The sequence below is a fragment of the Puma concolor genome, chromosome D3, assembly GCF_028749965.1.
Source record: "Puma concolor isolate L17-30 chromosome D3, mPumCon1.1.hap2, whole genome shotgun sequence".
Lineage (NCBI taxonomy): Eukaryota > Metazoa > Chordata > Mammalia > Carnivora > Felidae > Puma > Puma concolor.
Window position 1 is genome coordinate 25935695 of NC_141678.1, and position 12732 is coordinate 25948426.

At 57.3% G+C, this 12732-nt stretch overlaps 2 long non-coding RNA genes across 3 annotated transcripts; both read right to left on the reverse strand.

Annotated features, from left to right (window-relative positions):
* Nucleotides 1–1846: 1846 nt before the first annotated feature.
* On the reverse strand, nucleotides 1847–5083 carry LOC147575423 (uncharacterized). The gene is made up of 2 exons (XR_015242378.1): nucleotides 3765–5083; nucleotides 1847–2714 (listed from the first exon to the last, which is right to left on the reverse strand). It is a non-coding gene; the product is annotated as an uncharacterized LOC147575423 (long non-coding RNA).
* A 1469-nt stretch (nucleotides 5084–6552) lies between these two features.
* LOC147575424 (uncharacterized) lies at nucleotides 6553–11295 on the reverse strand. Of its 2 annotated transcripts, none has more exons than XR_015242380.1 (3): nucleotides 11074–11295; nucleotides 7302–7482; nucleotides 6553–6665 (listed from the first exon to the last, which is right to left on the reverse strand). It is a non-coding gene; the product is annotated as an uncharacterized LOC147575424 (long non-coding RNA). The 2 variants fall into 2 exon arrangements; XR_015242379.1 differs by having other exon boundaries at nucleotides 7302–7485; nucleotides 11074–11294.
* Between the last annotated feature and the right edge of the window lie 1437 nt (nucleotides 11296–12732).

The window sequence follows — 12732 nt, forward strand, 5'->3', positions numbered from 1 at the left end:
GGTGTCCCCATTCTGAGCCCCAAGAGCCCCAGCCTCCTGCCCCCTCAGTCTTAAACGATGCTCCATAAGAAAAGGGTTCTGTTGCCATAAACGGGGAGGACACAGAGTCCTGTCTGCCCTTGAGGACTCACAATTCCCATCAGCGCTTGCAAGGCTCTGATAAGTCCTGCATTCTAGAAACCTGTTGCACTTGAACTCACTTTAAAAAAGAGAGAGAGACAGGGAGAGAGAGAGCAATGGGATCTCCTAGGACTGACTTTGGGAATCTCTTCCAGGGACCTGGAACCTGTCAGCTGAGCCACATCTTTCTCATCCTTCAAGGCCCTGGTTGGTTCAGCCTTGCTGGGAAGTCTGTGCAAGTCATTCTGGCATCTTACTCCCACCCCCATCCCCCCAAGCACTCAGAACCCGTGCCTCAGTGGACTGTCCTCTGCCCCGTTCTCCGATTCTCCCAATTCCAATTGCGTGGCCGTGCAATCCTGAAGGTTTCAATCACGGCCAGAGCTTCACCTATATCCCACCCCCCCGCCCCCGCAAGTGACCAGCACAGAAAAAGGCCCAGAGTAGGTGCTCAATCCTGATAAGAGGATACCCCGGGAGGCATTCGGAGCTACTCCGAAGGCCATGCAGTGCAGCCACTTCCCCAAGCTGATTCGAGATGGACGGCAGGGGAAGGGCTAGTCAGACAGAAGTGCTTCTGGGTCAGAAGATGCTGGGTTGGCACCTCCAGGGCACCAAAACTCCACAAGCCCTAAATCTAAACCTCGAAAGCGATGGGAGTGTATCGTGAGCAACCAGCCAGGAGCCCAGCCCTGGGCAGGCAGGGGCCTACACTGAACCCTCCCCGCACGCCACCCCCCCCCCCCCAGCTGAGCAGATAGCTGCTGTTTCAGAGTGGACATCGGACTCGCAGAGATGAGGTCACGTGCCCAAGGTTAAGTGGCAGAGATGCAGCCCAGGCTCTTCCAAGGCCCTCCTTCTCCTGGGACTCCCTCTCGCTGCCCTGGTCCACCCAGTTCCATGTGTCCCCAAGGCACGGGGACCATCCAGCCTGGTGCCCCTCGCACTCTGTCCCTGCTCCCCGTTCCTCTGCTCTTTCTGCCCCCCGCTCCCCACCCCGTGGCGCTGGGGATGACAGAAGGAAGATGGCTCCTGCTTTCCACATTTGCCGTGACTACCTGTATGGACTGGATCGTGTCCCCCTCCCCAAATTCGTAGGTTGAAGCCATATGGCTACCCCCGGTGTAGCCATATTTGGAGATGGGGCTTTTACCAAGGACATTAAGGTTCAACGAGGCCATAAGCATGGGACCCTAATAAGATAGGACCAGCCTCCTTATAAAAAGAGGAAGTGACCCCACATCTGTCCCTCCGCCTCACTCCGCTCCCCCCCCACCCACCCCGTACATGTGCACAGAGAAAAGGCCACGTGAGGACACAGCGAGAAGGTGGCCATCTGCAAGCCAAGGAGAGAGGCCTCAGGAGAAGCCAACCCTGGCACCTTGATCTTGGCTTTCTAGCTGCCACAACTGTAAGAAAACACATTTCTGCTGTTTGAGCCCCGCCCCGCCCAGGCTGCGCTATTCTGTCACAGGGGCTCGAGCTAACACAGGCCCCCTCTCCACCCGGGGAAAAGCCCTCCCAGCTTTGAAGCTTGCCTATGGAAGGCCACGGGCCGCTCCTGTGCAGGCATCAGACCGTCCCCTCCAGAGGGGCCGGAACGAGGGGAGAATGGAGAGATGCTTATGGAGGTAAGCCTTTGATGGGGGGGGAGAGGGGGGCCGCATGTGCGTGGGGCCCGCCCTGCCTGCCTTTGCCCCCCCCAGGACAGAATGAAAGACGAGTGCAACAGCAAACAGGGGGTCTGTCATCAGGCCGGGCTGACCCGACCCCTCAAGCCTGGGGACAAGGCTGGATCCAGCCCGGGCCCTTTGGATGGTGGGAATAAGGCTCAGTTTGTCGTCTCCCTCCTGGCCTGGGCCTCCTCATCTCTTGCAAACCCTCCCCTTTCAGGATCGGGCACCTTCTGCCCTTCCAACTGCCCCCCTCCAAGACCTCAACAACACTGGGGGGAAGGCCCCGGGCTCCTCCCAGACCCTGCCCGCCTCCTCCCTGCGACCGTGAGGCAGAGGAGAAGCGCAGAAAAGCCTCATCCAAAGAGCACCCACAAAAATGAGAACCACTCAAGGCAAAGGACGCAAGACGGACTCCAGCTGACGGAGCCCACAAAGCTGTCTGTCCTCCCTGCAGCTCCACCCCGACGCCCATCCCTGTGTCCCTGCACCATCCTGTAGCGTCCAGCTGTGGCAAGGGTGCAGTCAGTGGGGCCCTGGCCCAGGCGGGGCTCCGGCTGGCCACCGGCAGGGCCACAGAGAGGAATCGAGTCGGCACGGGGTCGAGAAGCAGCCTCCAGGCCCAGACGGCAAGGCCCAACAGGCGGGGTCCAGGTGGGACACAGAGGGGCAGTGGGCAGCCAGGCTCCCTCACACCCCTCCCTCGGGCTGTCCTCCGGAGCTACGGCCTGTCCTCAGCCGGGCGCCAGCCAGGAGGGGCCTTTATCTCAGTGGAAGGATGACGGCTTTGGGGACTTGTCCAGAGTCCGAGAAAACCACCAAAGGCTGCTCCCTGCGTCACTGTGGCCAGAGTCCAGAGTCACCAGGGCTCCAAAGGGAAGACCAGGCAGGAGTCCTGGAGACGGGGCCGGGCTGAGCCACCTGGGGGAAATGCAGCGAGTTAGGGTGTGAGCACGGCCTCTATCCCCCGCACCCCGCATCCCCCAACATAATCCCACATCTGAGCGGGGTGGGGGGTGCACCTTTAGAGACCCCCCCAGCCTCCCTAGACAGGGTGGGGGTAGGGGTTTTAGACACTGATGACTTTTGGGTTTTTTTTAATGTTTATTTACTTTTGAGAGTGAGAGAGAGAGAGCAAGCAGGGGAGGGGCAGAGAGAGAGGGAGACACAGAATCCAAAGCAGGCTCCAGGCTCTGAGCTGTCAGCACAGAGCCTGACGCGGGGCTCGAACTCACGAACTTCGAGATCATGACCTGAGCCAAAGTCGGACGCTCAACCAACTGAGCCACCCAGGCACCCCGTAGGCACTGTTGACTTTTAGGAGAAACTCAGGAATAGAGTTTCCCTACCCTGGCAGGACTGGCTCAGGGAACGGAAAAGCAATAGTAGGAGCCCAGAGCAAGGCCAAGGGCATCATGGGTAGAAAAAGGACAAGGGTTCAGGTGGGCAGAAAGAGCCTTCAAGGTCCCCGGGAGGCTGGGATTCCCTTTACAACATTCCACTGACAGAACCCCTGTACCACCCTCCCCCAGTACATACACACACACACACACACACACACACACACACACCCCTCCCTGGATGGGGAGCTCACTCCCTCGCCGAGACTGTGATAAAGCATGTTCTTGTGTGAAGGTCTGAGAGGGTGGAACCTTCTCAGGGAAGGTCTGAGAGGGTGAAGGTCTGGATTCCCGGGGTCTAGCCTGGAGATGATGCTCAGTCCGTGTTTATACTGAATGAAAGAACGTACTGAAATCTGCCATAACGCGCCCATAGTGGTCTTGTTTGGGCCCCACATGCCCCCACCCAGAGCAAGCCTTCCAGCCACCCGGCTCCTGGGCCTTCTGCTCATGAGCACGAGTGTTCTGGCCAGACCCTGGGTCTGGGGAGGGGCCCGGCTAGGGGGACAATCATCCCCCATAAAACTAACTTCAGTGCAACCTCCTTCCCCCCATGCCTACCCAGGCTTACCTGGCTGCACCCAGACAACATGTTGGCAGTCCAGGCCCAGCTCCCGGCTCCTTCTCCGTGTAGATCCCATCCTGGAAGACAAAAAAGCCCACCACGCTGCAGAAGGAAACTGCACCCAGGCCCCCTCCCCACGCCCGAACTGGCCAGAACTCTCTGCTAACGAGAAGGCCCCCAGAGCCAGGGAGGCTGGGCCCAGGCACATCCCCCTTCCACCTCCCTTCCTCCCACCCCAGAATGTCCTCGGGATAAGGGGGGGGGGGGGTCCTTCACCCACCTCCCTGTTCCCCAGCAACAGCAGAAGGGGACCCAGGACAAAGTAAGGCAAGGTCAGCTTGGCAACAGCCGAGTGGAGGCAGGGACCAGAGTCAGGGATCCAAAGGTCGGATTCAGCTCTGCCATCTTGTGTAGCCATGGGAAGCCTGCCCCGCTCTCTCTCTCTCTCTCTCTCTCTCTCTGAGCCTTGGGATCCTTCCAGCCCTGCGTTCACCCAGAGTGCACAATACTAACCCACAGTTTGAGGCAGTGGACAGGAAATGGGAGGGGGGGAGGGGGCTACAGCTCACCCTCAGTTATTTTTCTGCCCCCATCTGTCCCCGTCGGCCTGCTAACCCTGACCCAGAATCATGTCCCGGGTTTTGCTCCCGGTGACAGCTAAGCTATCTTCATCAGCTGGCACACCCGTGCCGGGAGAGTCAGGGGACGGCTCAGTGTGCGCCCAGCGCTCTCTACAGGCACCTGAGACTCGGGACACGGGTCCAGACCCGGAGAGGAGAACGTGGCCCATCATCACGGTGTCGGCCTCCCCGCCCAACTGCCAGGTAAAGGGGGCCCTGGCCAAGTCTCACAAATATGATGACAAAGGGCCGGAACTGAGAAGAGCCGCCCGGAGTCCCCAGTCTCCTTCTGACTCCTTCTGACACCAGATCGACGGGGACTCAAGAGGAGGTCGCCAAACTCCAGCCTACAGAAGGTCCTCACGGCGGAACTGACAAAATGCTGGCTTCCGTGCCAAAAAGCGGAGTGGAAACGCCCCTGTCTGGGGCCCCATAGAATGGGGACAAGGGCTTGGTCTGTGACGCGGAGGGGTTGAAAAGTGGCCTCGCCAATTTCCCTCCCACAGGATTGTGAGAGATTCTACGCTTTCGTGCACGGACCTCGAGAGGGCAGGGGGGACAGTGGGGGGAGGGGGCGGCACTGGTAAGTTGGAATACTTATCTGTCAGGCTGCTGCCCAGGGTGGTCACGAATGTTCAGGAAGAATCCGGAAACCCCCTTTCTCTCCTCCCTTTCTCTTCCCTCTCTCCCAGGAGCTTGCTGGATGCTGTAAATAGACCCCAGGCTGCTCAAGGGAGCATCGCTTGACACAGAGGCCCTTCCCCTGGCCCTGCGGACCCTGATGTCAACATGGCAATGAAGGTTTCAAGGGAAACCTCAGCCCCTGGGTCAAGCCGAAAGCTCGCCAGGAGGGCAGAAAGGAAGGAGAGGGCGTGAAGGTGAGATGAACCAGGTGAGACCATGGCTCCCCAACCCCACGCACCCGATGTGTGACTCAACATGAATTATCCTCAGAGGTTTAGCCAGTGCCTGGCACACCATGAGTGCTCCAAAAACCATTTTCACCATGTACTCAAATCTTTGCCTAATGCTGATGTCCCAGAAATACGGGCCATCTCTATCCCGCGGCATGATATGCCTCCCGGGGTGGGGGTGCGTATACCCCAGGTAGGTAACACAGATCAAATCAAAATCCCATCTTGGTGGAAGGATAAATGAACGCTGGTACATTCTTATAATGAAATCTACTCATCAGTCGACAGGAACAAATGACTGCTGCGTACTACAAACCTTGAAAACATACCACGTTGTGAAAAAAGCCAGGCACAAGAGACCGCGTGCCGGTTGGCTCCATTTTTATGAAATGTCCAAAACAGACAAACTTACAGAGACAGACAGTAGACTCGTGGTCGTCTGGAATCCAAAGTGGGACGGCAGACGTTAGTAAGGGGGTGTGGGGGAAACTTACGGGGGCAACGGAAATAGCCCAAAACAGGTTGACAACAGGGGCCGCTCGACTTGGTAAATTTACGAAAAATCATCGAACCGTGCACCTGAGATGAGTTCTATGCCATTTAAGCCACGTCTCCATAAGGTCAGACCCAAAAAAAGGATTGAATTACTGATCCATACAATAACAAGTATGAACTCAAAACCTCACCCTCCAAAAACCTTACCCTGAGCAAAAGAAGGCCGAACACCAAAGATTCCATGTTAATGGAACTTGAGAGAAAACAAGTCTAGTTTATAGGCCTAGAAAGCGGATCGGTGGTTCCCTGGGACTGGGGCTGGGGCTGGGGCTGGGGCTGCAAGGGGATTGACATACAGGAAAGGGACACAGGGGAACATTTTGGGGTGATGAGAATGTTCCAGATGTTGATTGTAGTGATGGTTACACAAGTGCCTACATTTGGCAAAACACATTGAGATACAGGCTTTAAGTGGGTGCGTTTTATTGTATGGAAATTGTAATCCAATAATGCTAGTTTTTCAATACTCCTTGAGAGGTAACCACAGAGAATAAGAATCGAGAAGAGTCCGATTCTCCCATGGTGGGCCCCAGGGCCCCGGTGTCTCAGCTCCCGCTGGCCCACACAACCCCCCACTTCAAGCCAAGGTCAGGGGCCCCACCAGGGAAGCTTTGATTGCAGGGGTTGGGCCCCAGAAGATTCTAGAGGTCCCTCCTACCTCTGAGATTCTGGGGCTTTCCACACAGATGGACTTCATAGCATGAAGCCGGTGTCTATTATCCCAGGGTCACCTTGGTTACTCCTTTGATGCGGTCAGGGTCATGGTAGGCACGTAGACACGTCTGGAGCCACGTGGGTGGGCAGGGAGGTGCCCCCAGCTGTCAGAGAGAGAGAGAGAGAGAGAGAGAGAGAGAGAGAGGAGGGTAGGGGAATAAATATGCACCCACAAGTATGTTGGAAAATAGATGCCAGGGTCCTGTTCTAAAAGCGCAGCATTTACCAAAACTGATCTCCTCAGAGCAGAAGCAAAACAGGAAACCAGGAGGTATCGTGGTAGCAAACCATCGTGATGCATTGGACAGGACAAGGGCTTCCCGGCCCGGGGTTCCATCCTGCTGGGCCGCACTGGGGAAGTGCACCACCCCTCTGGGCCTGTCTTCTTATCCACAAAATGGAGATAATAATGGTGCCCACCTTACAAGGCCGCCGTGAGGATTACCTGGGACGATAAATACTTACCTGTTAGCACGCATTCTATTATTTTCTTATGCTGTTAGTACTCCCTTTGCACACACGGCTCATTAACACCATCGGTGGGTTATTTTTTCCCCCTAAACTCTGTGCCGTTCCTGGCAACGGAGAAACAGCTGCCAGGGAAATCTGCATTTGGTTGCATTTTAGGGTCCCTCTGGATTTGGGCTTTTTTTTTTTCCCTGACTCTGGAATAAAATAGCTGCTCGGAGAGCTGGCATACGGGGAGATGTTGGCCTAAATTGCTCTGGATGAGTGAGTACCGACAAAACAGCAGGAACCTCCCAGGAATAACGAGATGCGCAGGAGACGCGCCGAGGGAAACAGAGGCGTCTGTGGAGCAGCAGAAAGCCTGGCTTCTGGACAGATGCAAGCAGGGCATACACAAAAGAGAAGCTCCGAAATTCGAATTTCAACTCTTCCTCAAACAAGGGAGCCCCTGAGCTGCTGGGGGGAGGGGGGAGGGAGGGAAGAGCCAAAGAAGGAGAAAGATGATAAACTAAATGTTAGTTTACAGGTTAGGTTAAACTAAATGTTAGTTTCCTGCCTGCCGAAAGAATAAACTGGGTTTCACTGTCCCCATTTTACAGACGAGGAAACTGAGGTTCGGAGTCAAGTGCCTTTCTCCAACATCACCCAGCTCTGGGAAGGAGCGCAGATGGATTCTCAACAGGCTTGTTGAACCCCAAAGCGGCAGAAGGCTTGCGTTCAAATACGGGGTGGGGATTATATGGGGAAAGGCCGGAGGGAGGTATGTGTGAACCGCAACACCATGGACAGCACTACTGGGGGGTACCTGGTCCATGATCGCTATACCATCTTGGGTCATTTCATTCCAGTGGCTTCAAGAGGCAACTGATTAGGCTGACATTTAGGAGAGGAGGTGGAGTAGTTATAAACACACGTTTCAGGGTCAGCCGAGACCCAGGGGCCAGTCCTGACTCTCCTTCCAACGGGCTGTGTGATCTGGAGCTCATCGCTCCACCTCTCTGAGCCTCAAGTGCTCATCTGTCATGCCCAGTTCCCAGGCTTTTCGCGGGGTCTCCAGGAGGCAGTGCCCAGCAAGAACCTTGGTAAATGGCCACTAAATTGTCGAGGCGTTGGTTATCTAGTCCATCCCTTGGAGTACACACTGACTCCAACTCCCCCTCCCCTCCATGACTCATCCAGCTTCCACAGGGCCCCACCCGGACCACAAGGGGGGAGGGGACACCTGTTTCATCTGATCTGATCAGCCTGGAGAGGAGTACAGAGACAGATGTCACTCTCAGCTGCCCTTTGCTTCTGCCCCTGTGTCTCTCTGGCTATTGTTCCACAGAGCTCCAGCTGACAGATGAGCCAGGCCTCAGAGACAAGAGGAAGGATCCCCTTGGGAACAAAGGGCTAGCCTATAAGTTATTCACCAGCCCATTGAACTTGCACAATGGACCCAGGGCTCCAGAAACACCCTCCCCCCGCCCAACTCAAACAGCGCAAGGGTCACCCAGGAGAGGAACCAACAGCCGCAACACAAATAAAAGCAAATAACTGGGTGTCAGCGCAAGATTCAGGGGCCACCGAAGTGTCCCCAGCAGGTACACAGTGGGCAGACTAAGCAGTAATATCTTTATTCAACACCTACAGGCTGCAGGCACTTTTACACATACTGCCTCACAGCCTCACGACGGTCTTTGAAGGCAGGGATTCTGATTCCCACTCTACGGATGAGGGGACTGGGGCTCAGAGGAGGGAAATGGCTTCCTGGCTGAAGCTGACCTAAAAAGTAGGTGGGGAGAAGGATTCCCGCGGTGTAACTCTCAACCCCTTCTCTTTCCACCACACCACACCCTCTGGATGGGTGATAAATTCAAAGAGCATAATCCTGTCCTGAGCGGAAGCACAGATCAGATCCAGAGAAGGGGCCTTAAAAAATGAAGTTGAAAAAAAAAAAAAAAAGAAACAAAGAAAGAAAGAAAAAGGAAGGAAGGAAGGAAGGAAGGAAGGAAGGAAGGAAAGGAAAGAAATGGAAACGCCTGGCGGGTCCAACAGTAGAGGATGCGTGGAACACGTTTGTCTTTTCCAACCTTCTACAATTATCATCCATTTTGTTAAACTTCTTGATTCCTTTTAAAAATCACCAAAAATTATAAAATTCTCGCTCTGAATGCCGGCACAGAGGGTGGCTCTTCTAAAGCTCACGTAAGGAGTTCTGGTTCCTTTGAGGGGGGGACTCTGAAGACCAGCTCTCTCCTCCGTGAAAGAGTGGGGGGACAGACCCCAAAATGCAGCAAGAAGGATGCAGGGAGCGTTTCTGAACCTTTCTCGGTGGCCAGGGTGGTCAAATAATAACAGGCCGGTGCGGAGAGGCGTAGGGGATGCTACCCGTAGAATTCTTTCAACGGGAAATTAATCGGAGTCAGCTAAGATGAGTTCAGTGCCACCCTAAGCCAGGCACTGGTAAAGTGTCCCAGAGGAAACCATTTTGCCAGGACTGCGACATGTTTCTGCGCTGAGGGGGCGGGGGGGGGGGGGGAGAGGAGAAGGGAGAGAGGTCGGGGGTACTGTTCCCTCAACCGATGGTCTGGCCACCTGCTGGATGAGGGGGAGGAGGGGTCTGAGTAAACATCCAGATGCCCAGCCCCACCCCAGTCCTGCTGACTCATCCCCTGGCCACGTGGCACGGACATCTGCATATGTGAAGCGACGCCCCTGAAGTCTGAGAACCGCTGTCCTCAGGTTTCCCCGTCATCCCCACCTCCCCCCCCCCAACCCCGCCCGACCCCCACCGAACCCAGGCGATCGCTAAGCTCCCAGGTGCCCGCGTTAGCGCTCCGTCTGGGGTTGGCACCGAGAAAAACAAAGCCTCTTCCCGCACGGTTTCTCGCCTTTCTCTCCCCTCCCCTCCCCTCCCCTCCCCTCCCCGCACTACGGCCTCGCTCCCCTGCCCCCTCCCCCCCAGCAGCAGGTGGGGGCGTTTTCCCCCGCGGCGGCCCTGCAGTGGGTTGTGCGCGCCAGCAATCTGCGCGCGGCGGCCGCTGGTCTGGAGCCCTGGATGAGGGTAGGGAATCCAGCCGCCGCACCCCGCCCCGCCCCGCCCCCGCCCCAGGCCTCTCCCTGCAGAGTCCCAGAAGCAATTTCTCCAGCCCAGGGCCGGAGATCTGGCGCACCCCCGCTCTTGGATTTCCAGCCTGTCTAGAGGGTACTGGAGAGGAGATGTGGAAAGGGGGCTAGTGAGGGCTGAGGGCTCCCCAGACCTGTTTGGGGATTGGACATGGGCTTTTGGACTCCTGCATACCCAGATCGCAAGATCACTGGCTGCGTGACCTTGGACGCGTACCTAACCCTCTCCGGATCTCAGCGTCCTCATCTTTAAAATGGGGTTCTCACCTGCTCGTGGGACTGTTGTGGTAATGCGGGCAAAGCAGAGGCTGGCGTAAAGTAAGCTCGCTGTGAACTGATGTATTATCATTATCTTTGTCGTTGGCATTATTCTTCTCAAGGAAGGCGGTTCTCCTGCCTTCCGCATCCCCCTGGACCCACCCAGCACGCCGCGCAGCTGGAAGCGGAGTCCCACCGATGGGGCAGGGGCGGGCTCTGGGCGGTGGGCTCGGCAGGAGGGAAGAGGGGCCCAAGCACCCCGCCCCCACCCCCAGCTCCGAGCCCCTGCGGGCTCTGTCCGAGGCTTGGCCAGTTAGCTGCTAACCTGGCGGGCCCAGAAGGTCCCGGGTCCCCCGCTCCCTGCTGGCCGCGGGGGGGTGGGGAGGGTCTTTGTTCGCCCTCGGTTGGGGACTGCAAGACCCCCACCCGCGCTAGATTCCCGGCGCATCCTTCCTCTCGGTCCCCCAAACCCCACCCAGGACAAGTGCGGGCGGCAGAAGCCGTTCATCCCGCAGACCAGGGGCACTTCGGGCAGCCTTTGCCATCCCCCTGAACCCTGCCTGGGAGCCTGGGAGCCTGGGACCCACCCTCGACCCGACCTCGGGGAATTCGGCTGTTCCCGGCGCGGGAGCAGGACGCTTAGGGAGGCAGGGCTGCGAGCGCGGGGCGGCGGCTTACCTCGGCTCCGCGGTCCTGCGGCGCGAGTGCAGAGGGCTCTTTGTGCCCGGGCTCACCGCGCAGAACTGGGGGAGCCCCTGCAAGCGCCTCCCATCGCAAACTCCTCCCCGCACTCGTCCGCAGCCTCCCTCCCTCTGGTCCCCCGAGCGCAGCCGGCGTCGTCTTTGTAGCTGCTGCAGCGCCCATGAAATTTTAATGCGGGAGCGGCTGGCGGGCGGCGGCGCCCCACCCCGGGCCCGCGCCCCGGCGCCCCGCTCGCGCCTTCCCCCCCCCGCCCCCGCAACCCCCCGCAGCCTTCCCCCCGCCCCCGCCCGGGGGTCCGAGCACACGAGGGTGGGTGGGGGGAGCGCGCCACCGCCCCCGCGGCACAAAAGGGCGAGCCCGGCCTCCCGCATCCCCGCCCGCGGCGCTGCCATGGCAACGCTTGCCCGGCTGGACTCGGGCCGCCGAGCGCGCGCGGATGGAGAGGGGCGCGCGACCGCGGGCCCGGAAGCCAAGCCCGGAGCCCGGCGCGATCACAGGACCCGGGACGCTGGTCCTGGAGCACCAGGATGCTTCCCCCGCGTGGCCTCAGAGGATGCGTCGCAATTAACCCTGCTGAGATGGGCACGCGCTTATGGCAGAGTCAAGATTCGAACCCGTGCCTCGGGCTTCCCGCCCTTGTGCGTGCCACGGCGCCCCTTGGCGCAACCGCTTTCGTGGGTTTGGTCTTTTATGTTTTGAACGGCCCTCTGCTTAGTAGCTACTCTTCTGCAGAGCGGTGACGCCAGAAAGCGGTCCTAGACCCGCCGCATAAACATCACTTGGGAACTTGCTAGAAACTCAAATTCTAGGGCCTCGCCCCAGCGCTACTGAGTGGAAAAGTCTGGGGTGGGGCCCAGAGATAGGTATTTTAACAAGCCTTCCGGGGGACTCTGATGCACGGTCGGGCTTGGGAACCACTGTGCTGGATCATTCCAGGGATTTGTTTAGCCAGCCTGTCCTGGGTTTCAATTTCAGCTTTGTCCGTGTCCCTTAACAGATGGCCTTGGACACTCCATTCCTGAGACTCGGTTTCCTAGTTCACAAAGTGGACACAATAATGGAACCCACCTCATGGGGCTATGCGGGTTAGGTGTGGAAACGCATAGGAAGACAAGGGATGCTTAGCACGTGCCTGCCGCTTCACAGAGGCTCAAAATGTAATTCTTGCTGTGATAGGGCTCTGACATCTGCCTAACTTTTACACTTCTGTGTATATCATTCATCGTCTTCATTGCTCACATAAGGACATTAAGACCCGGAGAAGCTCTAAGAGCCCCCCCCAGCCACAGTAAGGGACCCAGGCAGCATTTGAACTTACTGCTCTAAGAGGTTCTAGGTTTGGGGCGCCTGGGTGGCTCAGTGAAGGGTCCGACTTCCAGTCAGGTCAGGAGGTCAGGATCTCACGGCTCTGTGCTGACAACTTCAAGCCTGGAGCCTGCTCCGGATTCTGTATCTCCCTCTCTCTCTCTCTCTGCCCCTTCCCCACTCACACTCTGTATCTCCGTCTCTTAAAAAATAAGTAAACATTAAAAAAAAAAAAAGTTCTAGGTTCACTGGCTGTTTTCCACATTGCGTATCTCCTTCCAGGAACCCCCGCTTTGGTCTTCAGGAAATCTAAATCCCGTTCAACAAACC